Raw genomic sequence first — 23,796 nt, 5'->3', positions numbered from 1 at the left:
CAGTTTCACTAACAGCGCAATGTCTCTGCTCTCACGTTAGGGCTGGTCAAATGACAGCGTGGACTTCATACTGTCATACAGTGGGCAGTGCCAGATTTGCGCCTGGTGCCCACAACCGGAGCAAACGTTTTTTCATGGTAAATCGCTTCTGCTTTAACAAATCAGCATATCAACCCAGTTTAGCTGCCATATGATAATTACAGCCCACGCTAGACCTCCGCGTATTACTGCGTGTAACAGAGGGAAATGATACCGCTGCATAACGAAGTGAACTTGCTCACAAGTGTACTTCAGCAGCCCGCATCTCGTGTTCGTACGGTAGCGTTCTCGCTTCCCATGCCCGGGTTCCCGGGTTCGATTCCAGGCGGGGTCAGGGATTTTTCTCTGCCTCGTGATGGCTGGGTGTTGTGTGATGTCCTTAGGTTAGTTAGGTTTAAGTAGTTCTAAGTTATAGGGGACTGATGACCACAGTAGTTAAGTGCCATAGTGATCAGAGCCATTTGAACCATTTTTGTACTTCAGCGTTAGCAAATAAGCTACCTCATTAAATGAATGACCATGATTGGACGACAGGGCAGTTGCGCAAAAATGAAACATCAGAGTTCAAATGGTCAGTGGATTATTTACTCGAGGCGAATTCACAGTCATTACATAGCAAATAAATGACGAAAATGTCACAATGTTGCTCATTTGCGAAACAAATGTGAAGAAAAAGAAAGAAAGTAAGATCTAAGTTTAACTTCCCGTCGACTACCAAATCATTAGAGACGGAACACAGACGTATATGGAGGCTTGATGGAGAAGGATATCGGCCATGAGTTAATAAAAGGGACCATCCCGGCATCTGCTCTAACCGATGTAGGAAAACCGAGAATGGTCAGACGGCGATTTGAGCTGCAAACCTCCCAAATGAGTGTTATTACTCACCACATCGCCATTCCACTCGGACAAAGTTCCCATTGCTAGACGACCATTTGATGAAAGTGCTCAATTTGTAAGACTGCCGGAGTATTCACTGTTGTTGACTACCTCTCTCTTTCTAAGTGTTAAACTCCACGGTGGAGCAGATCTAACATCAACTTCAGTTCGCATTGTAAGGTAATATTTATATGTTCAATAAATATAGCTACAATGGCAGGTGAATATTGTCTTCCTCACGAAAAGTGGCCGAGCTGCGACTCAACGAAGCGCCGGAGTCCTTCCGCAACAGATCATTTCCTGTTGGCTGAAATCAAAATCCTTGTACTCCATCTGACAATAAAGCGTGTCGTTTGGCTTTAAACATTATACAGAGGGTTTCAAAACGATACATCCGATTTTACAAGGCTACACTTTCTACATGAATCAAGATGAAACGAGAACGAAAATCGATATTCCAATAATGGAAATGTGAAGGTATGTGGACACAGTAGTACCCAAAAAGCAAACGGTGGCCTTCACTGGAAGATAAGTGGTGCGCTCTGATCTGCCATCATGTTATCTGGAGACAGTAAGATACGTATTGCTGCACCCGAGACCATGGTTAATCTGGTGCGGAAGAACTATACAAGCCAATAACAGTAAAGTCAGTGTGTGTATATTTCCCTATCTATAGTAACAGAAAATGTGTGTTATCATACAAGACGACGTACTACTTAAGCGTGCCCTTTGGATCAGCGACCTAAATGTGATCAAAATTGATATTAGTACAGGTATAGTATTATTATCGGTCACGTAATAGGGCCTACTAATATTTGTAATGGGCTACTTGTGTTTGTAGAAGTAGTTATAGTTATATATTTAACTGTAGGCTTGGTTGCTGTGACAGCACAAATAGCACCAGATGACAAAGATAATAGCCTAATTAGTCAAAACGAAGCGAAATAAGCAAAATCTATGTCTCATTTTCTGAGACGAGAGCGATACCGTAGCTAAACTGCATGTAAAGTACCATAAACGTAGCAGTAGAAAGGTTAGAGGGATAGAAATGACGAAAAGTTATGTGACAGATATAGTAAACTTAGTTAAACGTTCAGTCTAGAACCGAAGCACTCTAAGAAATGTTGTCGTAATGCGCAACGTAAATATAACTTCGTCTACAACGGTTCATACTTGTAATCAAGAAAGTGGACTGGAATGAATACATTAATCAAAATTATCACTTCAAATGGTTCAAATGGCTCTGAGCACTATGGGACTTAGCATCTGCGGTCATCAGCCCCCTAGAACTTAGAACTACTTAAACCTAGCTAACCTAAGGACATCGCACACATCCATGCCCGAGGCAGGATTCGAAGCTGCGACAGTAGTGGTCGCGCGGTTCCAGACTGAAGCGCCTAGAACCGCTCCGCCACACCGCCGGCTATCAGTCCTACGTTCATAAGATCAGTTACACTCTGGAAAGTTCTATATGTTACAGTCCATAAATCGTGTATTTGCTCATTACATGCAACTGTAACGAATACTGTCAGCAAGGGGGTTGTCTCTCCGTATTGGCTGAGCCGTGTAACGTTATTTCATTTCAGATGGGGTACGTTTCAACTTTGATTGATCATGACTTGTGGATAGCGATTGGAAAGTTTCTTGGAGACCTTCCGTCTAATATACAACAAGCAAAATTAGTTCTGTAAATAGTCTGACTCTAAATTTCAAAAAGACACAACATGTTCAGTTCCGCTCGTCTAGAATTCAGCGTAACAAGCGATGATGAAATAATATCTAGTATGGAAACCAAACATGTAGTTGTCCATATTTTTGAGAAATTAAGCTGGAAAATACACATTTCTGAAACTCTTAAAATAACTTAGTTGCCACATTTGCACTTCAAGTTATTGCAAATCTTGGCTAGAGACAAATCAGTAAGTTGACATGTTTTGTGAATTTTCATTCAAATAATGTTTCGGTGAAACTCATTTTCAGGAAAGAAAGTCTTTATTGCTCAACAAGATCCTGTAAGAATAGTATGTGTTCACCCACAATCATCTTGCAGACATTTGTTTAAGCAGTTAGGCGTTCTGTTTACTGCTTCACAGTATATTCGTTCCCTTATGAAGTCTGTTGTAAGTAATCCTTTGCAGTTCAAAATGTACAATGATGAATGTAGTTGCAATTCCAGAAGAAATAATGACATTCATTATCTCATATTAAGGCTGTGTTTAGCGCTAAAAGTCCACGCAACACATTCACCTAACATACAGCAAACATAAATTCGAAAACAATGTGAAGAAGTTCCTCCATGACGACTTCTTGTCCCGTAGAAGAATTTCTGTTTTTCTGATGTGTTTAAAGGTACATGATAGGAGTTATTGTTTCATGTCTGTAATTAAAAATAAATACACGGCGAGCTTGTTGCTATATCTACATGAGAATATGTAATGTGAACGTAAAATGACTCGTCCCATATTAATACGATTAATCATACAAATGATTCATAGAAAACGAAATGACTAATGAACTAATTAACCAGTTAAGAACTCGAGGTAGAATTCAATATAAGGCCTCTGAAACTCACTTACCTTTCAGTATCAAATCAGTTCATTCGTGAGACTTATGTTCAGGTTATCGGGAATAAACTCTATAAATAAAGTTGAAATACTTAAAGAATTTCATTTCGTCATTGAATTATTTCAGTCATGCGGTATTTTTCCTCAAATAAACAGTTCAATATTTGAAACTTCCTGGCAGATTAAAACAAAAAATCAGTTAGTCTTAAGCGTTTATATTTCCGGCACAAGATTTCCGTGGTAACCCACCTGAACTGCAAACCGATGTGTCTTTTAGGTATGTTTCTGCACGTAGCCATAGGATCGTACACAGATCCTACAGCTGTAAGGTCCGAGTAAGGTGGCGCAATGGTTAACACACTGGACTCGCATTCGGGAGGACAATGGTTCTCATCCGCGTCCGGTCATCCAGATTTATGCTTCCCGTGATTTCCCTAAGTGGCTCAACGTAAAGGCCGGGATGGTTTCTTTGAAAGGGCACGGCTGATTTCCTTCCTCACCGTTGACACCATCCGAGCTTATGCTCCATCTCTAATGACCTCGCCGCGCAGTATTAGCCGAGCTGTCTGCGGCGCTGCAGTGGTGGACTGTGCGGCTGGTCCCGGCGGAGGTTCGAGTCCACCCTTGGGCATGGGTGTGTGTGTGTGTGTGTTTGTCGTTAGGATAACTTAGGTTAAGTAGTGTGTAAGCTTAGGGACTAATGACCTTAGCAGTTAAGTCCCATAAGATTTCACACACATTTGAACATTTCTAATGACCTCGATGTCGACGGGACAGTAAACTCCTTCAATCAGTTGTAAGGAGCTCGATGACTCCACCTTTATCGAGCTGCGAACTCTTTGTCTAACACAACTCAGGTTTTCCGTCATTCTCTAAATCGTTAAAAGGGGATGTTGTATTGGTCCCTTTGAGAAGGACATGGCATTGAGAGTCCAAGCTTGAACTCCGTCTCCCACAATCTTTTCGACGTCTGGACGCTGCTTAATAAGAGGGCCATCCACAAAGTACATTACGTGTTCGTTTGTGTCCGTTAGGGGCGGGGCTAGCGCGGCCATCTTGGTGTCATGGCATTCCGCCGCTCAGTCGGCATCCTGCCGTGCTAGTGAGAGGCTCGTGCTGCATTCCGTTGAGTTACTGTGACAGTTTGAAATGTCAGCGTTAATTGAAAATGCCGCGAAGTGTGAAGTGCGTCCTGTAATAAGGTTTCTGACTGCAAAAAACTGTGCACCGATAGAAATCTATCGGCAGCTTTGTGAAGTGTATGGGGACAACATAATCACTGAAGGTGGAGTGCGTGAATGGGCCATAAAATTTAAAAATGGCCGAACCAACGTTCACGACGAAGAGCGAAGTGGAAGACCCAGCATAGTGACTGCCGAACTTGTCGAAAAAGTCGATGCCGCGGTCCGTGAAAACCGTAATTTCACAATAACGGGACTCTCTATGAGTTTGCCACAAATTTCACGAAGTTTGTTGCACGTAATCATTACCGAAAACCTTGGTTACCACAAGTTTTGTGCAAGATGGATACCAAAAATCTTGACAGAGATTCACAAAAATCAGCGAATGACTGCAGCGTTAACGTTTTTGGACGCTTACGAGAAAGATGGCAACTTATTACTTGATCGCATAGTTACTGGTGACGAAACATGGGTTAAGCATGTGAACTGCGAGACAAAATTGCAGTCAGTGCTGTGGGGGCACACAAATTCCCCCCCCCCCCCCCCAAAACCCAAGATATGCATGCACACAATGTCGGCAAGGAAGGTGATGGCGACTGTCTTTTGGGACAGAAAAGGTGTGATTTTTGTGGATTTCCTGGAAAGAGGCACTTCAATTAACTCTCAAAGGTATGGCCAAACTCTGCACAACCTGAGAAGAGCGATACAAAACAAGCGCAGGGGAAAGTTGGGCTCAAAGATCTTGCTGATTCACGACAGCGCCCGGGCCCACACGGCATATGCCACTCGTGAAGTTCTCGAATCTTTTAAGCGGGAGCTGTTTCCTCATCCGCCGTACAGTCCCGACCTGGCACTGAGTCACTTCCACTTATTCCCAGTGATGAAGAAGTGATTGGCTATGCAGCGTTTTGATGACGACACACAGCTTCAAGATGAGGTAACCACGTGGTTGAAGGCGCAGGCGGCCAAATTTTACGACGAAGGAATTTCCAAGCTCGTCCATCGCTACGATAAGTGCCTTAATTTAAATGGCAACTATGTAGAAAAGTAGTATTTAAGTGTGGCTTTCATCTGTATATATTTTTAAAAAATTCCAATACTTTATTTATTTTTAATTCCAAAACGTAATGTACTTTGTGGATAGCCCTCGTAATTTCCTTCCATTTGGCGCCTATGCGAGGCGTGTACCACTGCTGGAAGAGGCACGTGCTAAGACGTCACACATCAACACAGCAGAGCAGCCGGCACGCGCCCACGCCGCCTGGGTTGCCGGCCTCCGTGTGATGGGAGTCTCGGTGTCGGCCGTGGGAGCGTCCCACGACCAGACCCAGTGCTTCACTAACCCAGAGCGGCCGCTAACTGCTCCGCTCAGGAGTGCCTACACCCGTGGAACCGTGTTTGCTTTCACTTTACTCACTCTCCCAGGCCACCACCTACTCACGTCTGTACACTTAAGGCTGGCAAAACTGGTTCCCTCCAGTAAGCTCGTCTTCAGGTACACGTAACAAGACTGCAATGTATGATCACAGCAGCCAACAAGCAAGAACGAACCACGGACCTTGCTGTGGTGGGACAGCACGCGTGCCTCAAAGATAAAGACAGACGTGCAAAAGGTCTAGGTCTATAGAGCTGTTTCAGAGAGACTATATATATTATAAAGAGTTATATTGTTAAAACTATCACCAAGTGAGGTGGCACAGTGGCTAACACACAACCCGCGTCCGCCCATCCTGATTCAGGTTTTCCGTGATTTCCCTAAATTACAATGAAATGAACACCCTTAGCTGCTTACAAGCCTTAACATACGTCAACGGGGACAGATGAAAATGTGTGCCCCGACCGGGACTCGACCCCGGAATCTCCTGCTTACATTGCAGACGCTCTATCCATCTGAGCCACCGAGGACACAGAAGATACCGCGACTGCAAGGATTTATCTCTGGCACGCCTCCCGCGAAACCCACATTCTCAACGTATTGTCCCGCACTACATTCGTAGTGCCCCCGTCCATTATACCCCTTACTAGCGTTGCCGATTCCTGTAAGAGTTCGGGCACTGTTTGTGCATTCGCACAGAAGAAGAAGATGGTCAAGTGGCCGGTGAGCCTTAACTATATTTATACTAAGATGGTATCTGTTCTTTCGGACATGTCCGAAAGAACAGATACCATTTTAGTATATTTCCCTAAATCGCTCAAGGCCCTGCCGGGATGGTTCCTTTGAAAGGGCACAGCCGACTTCCTTCCCCACCCTTCCCTAATCTGATGGGACCGATGACCTTGCTGTTTGGTCCCCTCCCCCAAATGAAGCACCCAACCAATCAAAACTATCGGTCTCTGCGCCACGGTTCTGTCATTGGAGGAACGAATGCGTTGTCTAATTTATTTTCGTTGCCACTAGATATCATTGGCTTCCGTTTGCTCGGTTACCGTCACGTATTACTAAATGGCTATCCGTAGTGGAAATCATTTTGTGTTCTCGAGTTCGCGAACTGTAATCCCATGATTACAGTGCAAAGACGTTTCAGGCTGAGGTATCAAACTGATCCTCAAAATGTATGGAACTTTAGCAGATGACATCAACAGTCTGTAGACACAGGATGTGTATTTAAAGGAAAGAGCCCTGGCTGCCTTGATGTTTCCGACGAAAACGTCGCACGGATTCAAATCATTTTCCAAAGCAGTCCTTCAAAATCTACTCGTCTTGCCAGTCGCGATTTAAAACTGTCTAAAAAAATTGAAGTGTTTTGAGGCGTCGGTTGTGTACGAAGCCGTACAAGTTACAGTTATTATAGTCTCTACGTCATGACGACAAACGCAAAAGTGTCACTCTTGGCAAGAGCTTCAGAATGCTATTGACTATGATAACACTTTCTCACTATGCATCGCATCAGCAATGACGCGACTTTCCACCTTAGAGGCAAAATAAACAAACGCAATGTTCAATTTTAGGGACTACAGAACCCACTCTTACGCATTTAACACGAAAGAGATTCTTGCAAAGTCAATGTGTTTTGTGCAATATTTCACTCTTCTTTTATGGAAACGCGCTTAACCGTCAGCAATATCTTTCTATATTACGTTTACAAGGCTGAACGAGGACAATTTCTTTTTGCAACAAGACAGGGCACACCCTCCCTATCGTCGAAAAGTGCATCAATGTCTGAATGAAAGTCCACCGAGCCGTTGGATTGGTCGCCAAACACTCGGCGACATAGCACTCCTCAGCTGGCCTGCAAGGTCATCGGTTTTCACGCCCTCTGACTTCTTCCTTTTTTTTTTGGTCATCAGTCTACTGACTGGTTTGATGCAGCCCGCCACGAATTCCTTTCCTGCGCTAACCTCTTCATCTCATAGTTGCACTTGCAACCTACGTCCTCAATTATTTGCTTGACGTATTCCAATATCTGTCTTCCTCTACAGTTTTTGCCCTCTACAGCTCCCTCTAGTACCATGGAAGTCATTCCCTCATGTCTTAGCAGATGTCCTATCATGCTGCCCCTTCTCCTTATCAGTGTTTTCCACATATTCCTTTCCTCTCCGATTCTGCGTAGAATCTCCTCATTCCTTACCTTATCAGTCCACCTAATTTTCAACATTCGTCTATAGCACCACATCTAAAATGCTTCAATTCTCTTCTGTTCCGGTTTTCCCACAGTCCATGTTTCACTACCATACAATGCTGTACTCCAGACGTACATCCTCAGAAATTTCTTCCTCAAATTAAGGCCGGTATTTGATATTAGTAGACTTCTCTTGGCCAGAAATGCCTTTTTTGCCATAGCGAGTCTGCTTTTGATGTCCTCCTTGCTCCGTCCGTCATTGGTTATTTTACTGCCTAGGTAGCAGAATTCCTTAACTTCATTGACTTCGTGACCATCAATCCTGATGTTAAGTTTCTCGCTGTCCTCATTTCTACTACTTTTCATTACCTTCGTCTTTCTCCGATTTACTCTCAAACCATACTGTGTACTCATTAGACTGTTCATTCCGTTCAGCAGATCATTTAATTCTTCTTCACTTTCATTCAGGATAGCAATGTCATCAGCGAATCGTATCATTGATATCCTTTCACCGTGTATTTTAATTCCACTCCTGAACTTTTCTCTTATTTCCATCATTGCTTCCTCGATATACAGATTGAAGAGTAGGGGCGAATGGCTACAGCCTTGTCTTACACCCTTCTTAATACGAGCACTTCGTTCTTGATCGCCCACTCTTATTATTCCCTCTTGGTTGTTGTACATATTGTATATGACCCGTCTCTCCCTATAGCTTACCCCTACTTTTTTCAGAATCTCGAACAGCTTGCACCATTTTAGATTGTCGAACGCTTTTTCCAGGTCACATTTCGTTCAATGGTCGCACGCTGACATTTGTTGATGGCCCGCCACTGAAATCAGCAGCAATTTGCGGAAGGGTTGCATTTCTGTCACGTTGAACGATGCTTTTCAGTCGCCATTCTTGTAGGATCTCTTTCCGGCCGCAGCGATGTCGGAGATATGATGTTTTACCGGATTCCTGATATTCACGGTACACGCGTGAAATGGTCGTACTCGAAAATTCCCACTTCATCGCTTCATCGGAGGTGCTGTGTCCCATCGCTCGTGCACCGACTATAACACCACGTTCAAACTCACTTAAATCTTCATAACCTGCCACTGTAGCAGCAGTAACCGATCTGTCAACTGCGCCAGACAATTATCGTCTTATATAGGCGTTGCCGACAGCAGCGCCGTATTCTACCTGTTTACATATCTCTGTATTTGACTACGCATGCCTACACCAATTTCTTTGGCTCTTCAGTGTATAAGGCGCCACCATTAGGGAATCTCAGTCTGCTATAAAGTTTGGTTTTGATATTAATAAATTTCCAATAAAGTAATTTCCATCGAGGGAGCGGAGTTTTCGCTGCAGATTTTGCTCGCCGTTTGCGACGGAGGCGGTTCTCAATTTTGGGCAGAAGCGGTGCACGGCGTGATTTCCCAGGGCAGTGGGCGCGTTAATGGAACCGCAATATCGGATCACGCTCGGCATTAGCCGGCGCGGCTCCGGCCCAGCTCGCGATAATCTGTCGAGCTTGCCCGTCACTTACCCTGTGGCGCGCTCCATTAGGTATTCCACTGGTGAACCGCTTTCATTACCTGTAAGCCCTCTGTGCGACGGGGATTAAAACTGTCGGGAATCGCGACGCAGAGGAGGGGGGAAAAAAGACGTGAAGCTCCACGGACTCGAAACTGCTGCCTGTGCATTACTTAGTAAACGCAGTGGTGTACCAATCCAACTGTAAAGTAGTAATTTCTGACAGCAACATTAAACGAAACTGTGGAATTATGTCACAACTGCCGAGCTTAAGGTACATCCTTACTACACTACATGGACACTCTCTCCACAGACTCTCATCAGTAAATGAAATTCAACAAACTTTTACTGGGTCCCCACGAAACATATCCTGACACCTTTCCATCCTACCAAATCTAAAAGAACAATTCATACCCTTTTGTACCAGGCGCCTCTCCTTTCGGTTGCAATATTCTATTGCCAGGATTTATACTTGATTATCTCGTCCCACCATTCGCCAGAATCAATCATTTCATATCAGTTCCTACACAACCTCTATCCTCCAAAGCACTTATTTAATTTTCATGCCCGGAATTAAAGTCAGTGTTTAACAGAATTTTAAAAGAGTTGCGTATCCAGTGAGCTGATGATTAATGGTGTGCTTTCGTCCACCATTAATCAATTGCACCGAGAAATCCTGCGAGACAGCTGATCATAGTAGTCGGCTGTAATGCGTAAGCCATTTGAAAAAAATACAGTGCGAGCTAGCCAAACAGTTTTTGTAATGTCTATCATGGTCGCAGACGTCTATATGACTACCTTTCATTATCAAGGGTTCTGGAAGACTTTGACCAAAGAAGGTGGAACGCGTATTTAAAATTCCTTCGGAATTTCTAACGTTATTAGGAAAAGTGGTAAGTAAACGACTCTTCAAGTTGGTGGTTAGAATGTATTGATGTGGGGACATAGGACCAGACTTAGGAAAAAATATCATCCACGTACTGCCCGTGCTAGCAATGGCTGATAAGTGCAAGGGCTTCCGCGTAATCAGCTTAACATCTCATGTATCCAAGCTTCTGAAAAGATTAATACACAAAGGAACGGAACAGAAATTTGAGAAGTTTTTAGAGTAGGATTAGTTTGACTTTCCGTACGATAAACGTTCCAGAAAGTAAGTTCTGACGTTACGCTTCATAATGGAAGCAAAATGTAAGAAAAATCACGACACGTTCATGGGGTTTGCCTGCCTAGAAAAAGCGTGCGACAATGTAGAATGGTGCAAGATGTTCGAAAATCCCACGAAAATAGGTATGAATTATAGGAAAAGATAGGTAGTATACAATGTGTAGAAGAACCAAGAGTGAAAAATGGAAGACCAAGAATGAACCGCTCGAACTGAGGTTGTAAGATAAGGATGCAGTCTTTTACCTACTCTCTTCAATCTAAACGAAAGATTCGGGAGTGGCTTTAAAATGAAGTGTGAAAGGACAGCAGTGTTAAGAATGCTGACGAAATTTCCATTCTCAGTGAAAGTGTGGAAGAACTGAAGGGTCTGTTGAGCGGAATAAACGGTACAATGAACGCAAACCATGAATCGATAGTGGAACGAAGAATGATGAAACTTATAAAGATTAGCAGAAATAAGATTAGCGATAAAGTTAATATCAAAGTTGGGGTCTACAAAGTAGAAAAAGTTAAGGTATTCTACTACCTTGGAAGCAAAACAACAGGACGAACGATGCAAAGGGGACATAAAAAGCAGACTAATGCTGGTAAAGAGGGCATTCCTGGGCAAAAGAATTTTACTAGTGTCAAACATTGGTCTTCATTTGAAGAAGAAATTTTTGAGAATGTACTTTTGGAGCACAGCATTTTATGGAAGTTGATCAGGGACTGTGAGGAAATGCGGAAGAGAACACAATCGAAACGTTTCAGAAGGATGTAAAAAATTTGGTGGACTAAGAAGATAAAGAAGTAGGATTACTGAAGAATCAGTGAGGAAAAGAACGTGTGGAAAACACAGACAAGAAGTTACTGCATCGTAAGACGTGTATTAAGACATCAAGGAACCGCTTTTAAGGCAGCTGTAGAAGGTAAAATCCCTATCCAAAGACGGAGATTCGAATATATCCAGCAAATAACTGATGACGCTGGGTACAACTGCTATTCGGTGATACCGAGGCTGACAAGTTGGAACAAGAGATGAAGTAGTGCCTACATCAAACAAATTAGGAAACTGACGAAACAAATAAACATCAACTCTCCGGCCTCATACTTTTTCTTCACATAACAATAACACTGTCATGAAGACCAGCATTTCACTTGTAAGATAATGTCACAAACTTGAACAACTGTTTTAATGTAAAAGTTGCAAATCGGAATCATCAGTGTTGATCGATAAACTTAAGGTGATCTTCGTCAACGGCTTGAAGGCAAAATTATAATTAGCATTTTGAAACGCTGTTCATTTCAAATTTTACTTGGTTAAAGAACACACCCTTCGTGATACAACCGGTCTTAAGCCCATGAGGCCGGCGGCGGTGGCCGTGCGGTTCTAGGCGCTGCAGTCCGAAACCGCGGGACTGCTACGGTCGCAGGTTCGAATCCTGCCTCGGGCATGGATGTGTGTGATGACCTTAGGTTAGTTAAATTTAAGTAGTTCTAAGTTCTAGGGGACTGCTGACCTAAGATGTTAAGTCCCACAGTGCTCAGAGCCATTTGAACCATTTTTTAAAGCCCATGAGGATGAATAGATGTCGCTGCATGTCATTTGTCTGTGTTTCGGTTTCAACGCCTTAGTATTCGGCGTGCACCCATGCAGTTTCTGGTTCTAAGAATCTCTCAAGGGGAATGTCACAATGATGTCCTAACAAAGGTATGGCCTTTGAGATAGTCTTGTCGATCTTCGTTAGCGAATAAGTCTTTTAAAATCCTTTACAGTAGTCTCATCAGTCTTAATTGCTGCTTCTTTCTTCTTTTGTTACAGAAATTTAAAATTAATCTATCAGACTGGTGGTACTTTCCGTCTTCTTGAAGAAAACTGTTGAGTAAACATCTGAACTAAATTTTCATATGAATGCACCACATTTCAGTTCCGTCCTTTAGAAACGTTGTTAGAGGGATGACATCGCCCATTGCCATTCCACATATCTCACGGTATATGCTTGTTATCGAGCCACTGATCCACAAAACAGTCGTAGAAATCCTGAAGCTTCTGGTTTCAGAAGAGCCCTTCCGGATACACAGACAACTATCATCCATCATTTCCAGCTGAGGATGTGCTAGAGCTGAGGAAATTCTTGTGTAGCACCGTATTCCTTTGTTTTCCTTATAGGCGGGAAAAACAACAATTGCAAAGTCCATAGTGAGACATGCATGGTTCTAAACAGGCATGTTTGTTTCGACAGCTTTAATATAATCAACTGTACCTCAGTTTTTTTTCTATAGCATAGCGAAGACAGCTGGAATAGTGTTTGTTTCCTCCCAAGAACTTGTAACATCGGCGTGAAACGTAAACATCTGTCCTAATTGCTTGCTGGAAGCGGCTTTTCTCATTAGTAAGTCGCAAGTAGCAGCGGTCAGGGCGGAGTATCCTACTTTTGGAACAGCCTGTTCCGAATTCTGCAACCTGAAGTGCACTGGGATCCGCAGAAATGTTAACACATTCCCTTTCCGCTTTTCCGTTCAACTGTCACAAGCTCGGCTCTTTCAGATTAGCCACATCCCACCTCCTTTCTGCAACACATTCAGTATTAATGTGGAGTTCATGGCCAAATGTGCACTCAGACGCGTGATGTCAATTGAGGAGCTACTTCACCACGTAGTAGAGGCTACAGGTCACGAAAATTCAGAACGGCCAGGAGAGCGGTGTGCTGACTCCACACCCATCCATACCGCATCCAGTGATGTCCACTGGCGGTACCAGTGGGTCAGCCAAGGTCTGTGGACGGAGTTCATGTCACAACCAATAAATTATGGTCAGAGCGCTCGTCGATCCTTGGGAATGTACTGAAGTTTAAAATTTGCCTTCGAAATCTCTGTCTTGCCATTATATGTAACCTGATGACTTCTAAAGTAGAGGTGAGCGGCCACTTCCAAATTTTTTTTGCATATCTTTCTGAATTTTTCAGTAATGTTACCGAGATGCCATCTAATTGTAACAACATATTTGACCTATTTTCTCAGAAATTTGCTGCCAGATGGAAGAGCAGGAGTCTTGAAAGATGGCCGTGAGACATGTTCCATATAGACCGTGTGACTAAAAAGGTAAAGCACAAGTAAGCCATGGTCGTCTGTCGGTGTAACTTCGTATAACACACACCATCGGCAGGTAGAACGGCCACCAGAGTGCATTAAGGTTTTTCACGTTTAGCGCTGTTACCAAATGGTTCTGAGTACTATGGCTCTGGGCACTACGGGACCTAACATCTGAGGTCATCAGTCCCCTAGACTTAGAACTGCTTAAACCTAACTAACCTAAGGACATCACATACATCCATGCCCGAGGCAGGATTCGAACCTGCGACCGTAGCAGTCGCGCGGTTCCGGACTGAAGCACCTAGAAACCGCTCGGCCATCGTGGCCGGCTGCTGTTACCAGGCCAGGTATATAAGGGGCGTGAACAGCGCCAGATGTTGAGTGATCAGTAAAAGACATAGAGATGCCGTGTACTCGTGTGAGACAGCGTTATCAGAACTTGAAACTGCTTGAAATGGGTGTCCATTTGGCGGGCTGGTCGAATCGTGCAGTATCTAGATTTGTGCAGCGTTCAGAAGTGGCGGTGGCATGATGTTGGTCTACATGGGAAAGCGAGGGCAGGCGAACTTGTCATCAAGGTTCGAGTCGACCACGTCTGAGGAGGGAGGATCATTGTACTGTGCATCTACCACATCATAGCACCTTCACATTTGCCCCTGCCATCTGGGAACAATTAATGGATTCTATGCTTAATTCTGTCTCGTCCCGTAACATTTGTCGATGACTAGCAGCAGCTAGACTAGAGTATTACCGTCACCCGGGTAGGCTGCGCTTGATGTGGTGCTGTGACTAGGACGCAAGCATTGCTTCGGCAAACAACGGCTTCTTTCCGCGATGAACTGCAGTACTGCACAAGCCTGCATGACAACCATTGGTGAGTATGGCACCGATAGGAGAAGAGATCCCATTTTGCCAATATTTGGGGCACTTAGGAACTTAGTTGTTTTTGCGCCCTCAAACACAAAAAGGCCATCATGGTGTTGGAAGCTATGGGGAATGACATCAGGTCGCACCAGGCAGTGATTGAGGGAATTCCGCCGGCACTTCACGCGGCAGTATCGTGGTGGCATTTTTCAGCAGAACAACGCTCGTTCACGAATGTGGCGCAGATTTGTGATGCCGTTTCCAACCGAAACAGTGAATGCATCCAGTCAAAGGTGATGCAACGACATACTGATAAGTGGGCAATTACTGTCAAGTTCTCTGTTAATTCGACTCGATTTTGTAATTACTGAAATAACGTAATGGGCCTATACCCTTTCAACGTGTAAGGTTTTATACCGTTTCCTCCTTCCTGCGTGGGTGTATCACTTTTTCTGTCAGGCACTGTGTTTCATTGACGATAATCATTCTACGTTTAGTAGCGTGTGCTCACCTTACCTGAACTGCCCCTGCGGCAAGTGTTGCTTCCGGGCCAGCCAGCTGCTACATAGGCAGGTGGGGAGGCGGGTTCGCGACGAGCCCCCCCCCCCCCCCTCCTTCCCTCCCCGCTCCATCCGCTGCTCTCAAGGCGGCCTTTGGGGCCAAAACGCGTTACCGCGGGCGGCGTGCAATTCTCGGCTGCGCTTGTACCCCGATACTGCCCGTAAAAGTTAAATCGTCGGGGTGAATTGCATTATGCATGCGCAACTTTTACAGCTACTGTTTTACGGACCACCATCCTGCGAACCGTTAGATAGCCATACTGTCGATCTGCGGGGTTTGCCTCTCCCTTCTTCTTCACCACATTACTTCCTACAGCTATCTTACTTGTTGCTTCCCTTTTTTTGGTCTCTCTCTCTCTCTCTCTTCTGTCTATCTCTACTTCACGTCATTCATGCTGCTTCCTCCTCCTCCCATCACTGCTTCCATCATAAACGACCCTTTAAGACATGCAAGAAGTCGACCACATGGAAATTTACTGCTGATCCGCTTTAGCTACGTTAAAAATGGACCAGCGTACTTTATAGACCATAAGGTATAGACAGTAGTAAACGTCATGGCTCCGTGTTCTTTGTATTGGAGGATGGAATAGCTAGATAAATATGTATGTCATCATGTAGCAGCGAAAAGATGAGAAATGCATGAAGCGGTGGAATTTTATCGTTGAATAAAAAGTGCGGGAGGAAGTTACGATGCCTTTTCTAGGTGCTTAATCTGTTTTTGCAGAGGATGAGCTTCACCCGGAGATGAGTTTAAAGGAATTAAACGGCCCCTGCAACCAATTACTTCGAAATACATAAAACGTTTTAATTTATCGCTTTAACTGGACAATGATTTTGGTGCATTAATAAGATGAAATATTTTTGAACTGCTGTGGCGTACCTGTAATCCTGTAGCGCTTATTGTGTACTTTCCTCGAGAGCCCTGTATAGACACAGCGACTCTCTTCAAATTTTACCAGATATGTTACAAATACGTGTCTTACAGAGGTGTTACACTTTTGTCTGTAATTATCTGCAAAAAGTATTACACAGCTGTATATGATTGCTATGTGTTACAAAAAGGTACTGCCAAGCTTCCAGGAAACATTCCTCACACACAAATAAGTAACTCAATGGAGCACGTTATCATGATTTCATACGGGATACTCTACCTGTGCTGCTAGAACATGTGCCTTTACAAGTAGTACACAACATGTAGTTCATGCGGGATGGAGCTCCTGCACATTTCAGTCGAAGTGTTCGTACGCTTCTCAATAACAGATTCGGTGACCGATGGATTGGTAGAGGCGGATCAATTCCATGGCCTCCACGCTCGCCTGACGTCAACCCTCTTGACTTTTATTTATGGTGGCATTTGAAAGCTCTTGTCTACGCAACCCCGGTACCAAATTTAGAGACTCTACATGCTCGTATTGTGGACGGATGTGATACAATACGCCATTCTGAAGGGCTGTATCAGTGCATCAGGGATTCCATGCGACGGAGGGTGGATGCATGTATCCTCGCTAACGGTGGACATTATGAACATTTCCTGTAACAAAGTGTTTGAAGTCACGCTGGTACGTTCTGTTGCTGTGTGTTTCCATCCCATGATTAATGTAATTTGAAGAGAAGTAATAAAATGAGCTCTAACATGGAAAGTAAGCGTTTCCGGACACATGTCCACATAACATATTTTCTTTCTTTGTGTGTGAGGAATGTTTCCTTAAAGTTTGGCCGTACCTTCTTGTAACATCCTGTACATATATCGGTGGTGAGGGGCACAGGCGAGGCGTAAAGTTTTGTGTCGTGCAGTAATCAAGGGTACACGAGTGGGCCTTCGGCTCCGAAAACAAGTATCGATTATGTCTCATTGAATGGTTCGCACGCTGACACTTCTTAATAGCCCGGCACTGATATCTGCAGCAATTTTTGGGAGGGTTGCACTTCTGTCTCGTTGAAAGGTTCTCTTCAGTCGTCGTTGGTCCCCTGCTTGCAGGATCTTTTTTGCGGCCGCAGCGATGTCGGAGATTTGGTGTTTTGCCGGATTCCTGATGTTCAAGGTACACTCGTAAAATGATCGTACGGGAAGATCCCCTCTACACCACCACGTCGGAGGTACTGGGTCCCATCGCTCGTGCGCCGACTGTAACACTACGTTCAGACTCACTTAAATCTTGTTAACCTGCCACTGTAGCAGCAGTAACAGATCTAACGAGTGCCCCAGACATTTGTTGTCTTATATAGGCTTGTTGACCGCAGCGCCCTATTCCGCCATATTTCTCTGTATTTGAATGCTCATGCCTATACTAGCTTCTCTGGCGCTTCAGTGTATGACGCACCACAACAAGCAGAACGATGTGGCCGGTGCTCACGACATAGTGGCTCTATACGTTACGGTACTTGCGTAACTCTGTTGCCTGCACACCTACCTATTATTTGTAGAACAGACGTGCAAGTGGACGATGAATGTTGCAACAACGGAAGAAAAAATTGAAATGATCCTGATTCACGATGAATGTAGGGGAAATGTTGAGGCTGCTGTTGCTTTGCACGCCGAGGGTTTTCCAGAGAAAATTCACACTTGTTTGTTCTTTTACGATGTGGTGAACGCCTTTATGTCTGATGGCAGCGTACAGACCGTCAAAAGGAAACGAAGCTAATGTGTTACAGGAGAAGCTGATGAAACTTCTGTACTAGCGTCAGTGCACCACATTCGACGGATAAGCGCCCGGCAATTACACCGTGATTCCGTTATGTCCGTAGGTAGTATTGTCACAATACTGCATGACCATAGGTATCATCCATACCACGTGTCACTGCATCAAGAACTTCATGGCGCCATAACTGCGTAGTGCTTTGTGACTGGGCTAGTCAACAAACGCAAACAACCCCCACGTTCTTCGCCAAGATACTATTTTCCGATGAGTCTACATCCACAAACCATGTTAGCTTTAACCGGTATACATGCAGTGTTGGTGTGTAGAGAATCCCCACTGATTATGGCAAGCTGACCATCGACGTCCTCGGTCGGGCGCCGGCAGCTTTGGCCGAGCGATTCTAGACGCTTCAGGTCGGAACCGCGCTGCTGCCACGGTCGCAGGTTCGAATCCTGCCTCGGGCATGGATGTGTGTGATGTCCTTAGTTTAGTTAAGTTTAAGTAATTCTAAGACTAGGGGACTGAGGACCTCATACGTTAAGTTCCATAGTGCATAGCCCACTTGAATCATTTGAACCTCGATCGGATAACGTATGGTATGGCATCTTGGCGAACGAAATCATTGGTCCTTATTTTATCGACGCCACATTGAATGGACGCAAATATCGAACGGTCCTGAAACAGGAACTACTGGTGCTACAGCAGGATGTTGCCCTGGCCGTTCGACAACGCATGCAGTTTCAGCATGAAGGCTGCTCAGCGCGTTGCTCAACTGAAGCACGGGAGGTATCAGACAGTGTTTACGCTGGTCGGTTGATTGGCAGAGGTGGTCCTGTTAATTAGCCCGCTAGAGCGCCGAATTTGACGTCGCCATATTTCTTTCTGTGGATATATATATAAGAGATAAGTTGTACCAGGAGGTGCCAACAGGCCGTGAAGACATGGTCCACAACATAAGAAACTGACATTTCGGCAGATATGCTTCTGTCCTGTGTAGGGCCATTTGAAAAACGAATCACCAAGTGTATTCAAGTTGACGGTACTACGTTTGGGCACTTACTGTAATTGGACAAGTAGAGTAGGTCCGCCTCGAGTCGTGGCCACTATGGCGCGCTGAGTAGCGTGATAGATATGTCAGAGGAATAGAATGTTGAGAGTGCGGTTTCCAATTAGAGGTTATGAAATACTGGTCTGTCCTACCCTTGCAGAAAGAAGATGGTGTCTCAAGGATATTCAAGGCCCATTGAGTGGCAAGTCATAATTATGATTTTTCACCCATTTCTATTCCTCCGATTACAGCGCCATGTATGCCGAAACGAAGAAAATTTTTCAGGCAAAACGTATGCAGATTTTGCCGTAAAATCTTAATCCGCAATTAAAAGCAGGGTATCCCAGTGAAGATCTCGAAGTTGCCCCCCCGCCACCCACACACGGGGTGTGGTAGCAGTGTTGAGTGTGGTATCATTGGATGTTCCCCTCCGAGACAAACAAATTGGAAACCAAACTTTTTTTTGATCGGATATGTAGGTTTCGAGATACTCCAATGTCTTCAGTTAAAATGAACACCCTGTGTATGATGAAAGGGATATACGGGCGTCTGCCGCAATTGGTCATTGCAAGAATCCAGTGCCGACAAGTGTAGAATTTGTGCCGGACAGGGTTCTAACCCAGATTTCTGCCTTTATACCAGCAGTCACCTTAACTGGAGTGGACGCTACATTTGTAGCGTGCGACAAGTTGAGAATTTGGGTCGGGCGCAAAGCTTACTAGGATAGCCAAGGCAGAAAAAAGCAACCGCACTATTAAAGCGAGAAATCCGTGTTCGGGTCCCAGTTCAGTACAAATTTTCATTTATTGGCTATGGATTTATTTCAGTGCCCCATTGCACCTGAGATTTGACTTCCCGTTGCGTCATAGGAAGCAGAAGGTTGTCTAGTGTTCACAAACGGGGAAGAATTTAAATCTGATTGGGGTCACCTAAAATGGGCAGAGGGTGGGAGAATACCAAAGGGTTCTGTTCTCGGTTAATTGTTTTTCTTGATAATACGTCAATGACCTGCCACTAAACATGACAGGTGACTCGAAAACTTCTGTTTGCTGATGACATAAGGATTATTGCGAAAGACGTGGACTGTAGTATAAATAATACTGCTAGTAGAATAGTCGGTAATGTCAACACATGTTTTCCGCAGTCAGATTAACGCTTAATTGTAACGAAAGGGAATACGTACATTTTCTGACTTGGAGCTCTTGTAAAAGCGAAAGTCTATTGTCTGAAGATGATTAAACAGTCATTGAAGTCGACCATTTTAAATAGTTAGGACTCAGGATAAATGAAAAGTTTTCTCGGGAGTATCACCTTGGAGGTTGTAATGGGACACCTTTTCTAAGATAAACTTTTTTGTTTTAGAAGTAGCCGATACCATGAGCAACCTCGAATCTGTTATTGGAGAAGATTCTCGGCTGTTTCACTGAAAGAATTTGATTTGATTTTGTATTCGATGTATTATACTTCAGGTTAAAATATATAAAAACAAAATACTTTGTTAGTATTCTGTACGTAGACTTAAAATTACTCTTCTTTTAAATATATTAGAAATTACGAAATTTCTGGTATACTTAAAATTCATATTATTAAATTTATTTCTAGATTCATGTATAAAATAAATAAAATAATGTTATATCTTGGTGGTGATTCTTCTTTTGTCAAGAAAATATGTAAACACTTTTGCGTTATAAACTCTTTGGAATATTGTGAGTACCGTGGAATGTAGGAAGTAGTGGACCCGTCTCTGATGGAATCAGACGTGTTTTTGATTGTGTCACTAATAATGAAATTTGTGGTGTGATAAAGTGGAAATTGTAAAGACGGTGTGATGTTTAATAATGTGACAAAGAATAAAATTCAAGAAACGTACAGGCAAATCTTCATCAGTTATTTAGTGATCAGGAACCCACAATGTTAAATCAAAATTTCAGCCGCAAGAATGAACCCCTAGACGCAAGACGTGGAGCCAACACAAGAAGAGAAAATGAAGATAAGTAAAAAGTTTCTGTTTTGTGTACCTTTCGCCTCTCGAAGCTTTTGAAACTAATGAAGACACTAAGAAAAATTTAATAGTACTATGTGGATGGGAAAGATTGCAAGGTTAAAAAAATGGCTCTGAGCACTATGGGACTTAACTTCTAAGGTCATGAGTCCCCTACAACTTAGAACTACTTAAACCTAACTAACCTAAGGACATCACAAGCATCCATGCCCGAGGCACGATTCGAACCTGAGACTGTAGCGGTCACGCGGTTCCAAACTGAAGCACCTAGAACCGCTCTGCCACCCCGGTCGGCTAATTACAAGGTCTTGCCCATTCTATAAGAATGACCTTCACTGTCTCTGAGACTGGAACACAAAAGGCTTGTCTGCTAAGTTTACTTTCAGTCATTATCTCGTATAGTGTTAAACTTTGCAGTCATCTAGAATTTTTCTTAGCACAGAAACGGGCGGTCAGACTGATCGGCTGTGTCAGTACGCAAACTTAGTCTAGCCATGAGTCAAGTGTTTGAGAACTGTAACTCTGCCGCCGCTGCACATCATGAGATATGTTGCTGACAATAGCGATTTTTCAGAATAAACAGTAACATTCATTCATTGAACATTAGACAAAGAATCGTTATGAACTTGAATAACGCTTCCATAAGAATTATTCAGGAAGGGATGTACTATTCAGCAGGGTTCATTATCAGTTCTGATGGAAAAAGCTGAGTTATAATCTCTAAATATTCAAACCCAAATTGAACGGTTGCTGAGACATGTGCATCGATTCTTTCATTTGCGGACTTCTTTGCGCGTTGTTAACTAGCTACAGCATCTCTGGCGGACTTTCGGTTCGTCGGCTCAATTTAAGCGCAAGCGTAGCTCACGATGAGTCATGCTGGTAGTCGATCGTCAGCGAGAGAGTCTGTATCGTGGCCTGAACTGGATAGCCGTGCAGGTTCGCTCGCCGCCTTTTGATGACAGGTATTTTACTTTCGGGAACACTCTTGCACCTACTCGAGAGTTGTCACGTCCATCAACCTTTGCCGTAGCAGGGTGCACTTTGGAGTTCGACTAGTCCCGTTTCCTGCTGCCTTGGCTGGTGCAGGTGGCCATATACGACGTCCTTTGTTCTCCTAGTTTCGACGCAGGAGCAATGGTGAGCACCATATGCTGTGTTTGGTGAAACCGCTGTGCTTTTGCAACTGAGTTTTTTGTGGTAGTCTTGTCGTAAGCCGTTCTGTCTTATACTATTGGTCGTCATTTTGGTCGATCCGTTTAACGAGAATCAACATCCCGTACATTAGGACGTGCCCGTTTAATTCATTTGTGTGAGGGCTTGCGTGTTACCGACATGTTTTGCGGGAACCAGCTGTAGAGAGATTTGCCTTTATCTTCACTACTGGCATATGTATTTTCTAGACTAAGGAATGGTCAATGTTTTTCAGTGTCAGCTGAAAAACATTAAATGTCATGTAACTTTAAGTACTTGTGAGCCTAACAGAATCAGTTACTGACTTTACATTCCTTCATCAGCAATAAAAAAGCCCATATCTACACCGTAATTTAGTTCGTTATGCAAAATATACTTAAGTATTGGCAGGCAAAATAACGGACTGAGTTGGCTGCCTCGATTCACACTCCCATGGTTGGAGAGCCATGAAGTACTTTTCATTTATTTATTAAGTAAATTTGATGCATATTTTCGTGTGTATATTACACACTGTACTCAGCCAAGGACCGTTTCGGGTGTGATCCTATCTCAAGCCGATTACCGTGTTTTGCCTAATACCTGTCTTCAGTCCGCTTATTTAGTTTCAAAAAAAAAAAAAAAAAGTTCAAATGGCTCTAAGCACTTTGGGACGTAATACCTGTGATCATCAGTCCCCTACACTTAAAACTACTTAACCCTAACTAACCTAAGAACATCACACACATCAATGCCCGAGGCAGTTATCGAACCTGCGACCGTCGTAGCAGCGCGGTTCCAGACTGAAGGGCCTAGAACCGCTCGGTCACAGCGGCTGGCTATTTAGTTTCAATTTTGCCTTATTTGCTCTTGGGAAAAACTGCTCGTGCTTGTCGACTTCTGTAGCTCCCTTTTTCTCTTTCAAAGGCAATACAAAAATTACATATTATGGTACAGTGTAAGTTTTCTTGTTCTTTCAAATGCTACCCACATTATGGCCAATGTAATATTGATTTTTTAAATTTTCAATATAATTGTTGTATCCTCTGAGTGCCCCTGGCGGCGATTTTTCAAACGGTAATCAAGTTAAAAGGTTTTGTTTGTTGTAAATTAAAGAATAAGAATTCTTTGAGATATTTAAAAGACAGTGATTTTAAATTTTCTGAACTTATACTGGTGTATTGGAGCTTAATTGTTTGTTCTGTTTACGTTAAATTCGTCTCTGTGGCAAATAAAAATTGTTTGTCGTTGCTTATGCTAAATTTGGTGAAAAACAAATATGTTGAAAAGGATTATTTCCCTAATTCCCACCATCTTACCACTTTCAGATCCAAGCTCCCTACCATTTCAGTTCCTTTGTGGCATCCTTCTTCTGTCTGCACAGGAAATCCTCGCAGTAGTTGAGAACTTGTCTCTTTAGTATGTTACTCATTCTGATATTCTGCTTTTTCGTGTTTTATTAATTATTTCGTTCTTTCTTCATAGGTTTTCTAATCAGAATTCTGTAAATTATGCACTGACTCGCTCTGTGACTC

General features: G+C 43.5%; 1 protein-coding gene across 1 annotated transcript in view; it reads right to left on the bottom strand.

The window, feature by feature from the left end:
* LOC126355457 (uncharacterized) overlaps positions 1 to 23,796 on the bottom strand; it is a 217,899-nt gene that overhangs the window by 52,409 nt on the left and 141,694 nt on the right. The gene's annotated exons all lie outside the window — the stretch shown is intronic.

Source organism: Schistocerca gregaria, chromosome 3, assembly GCF_023897955.1.
Source record: "Schistocerca gregaria isolate iqSchGreg1 chromosome 3, iqSchGreg1.2, whole genome shotgun sequence".
NCBI lineage: Eukaryota > Metazoa > Arthropoda > Insecta > Orthoptera > Acrididae > Schistocerca > Schistocerca gregaria.
The sequence above is the reverse complement of the archived record's forward strand: the minus strand, read 5'-3'. Positions and strand labels throughout refer to the sequence as shown.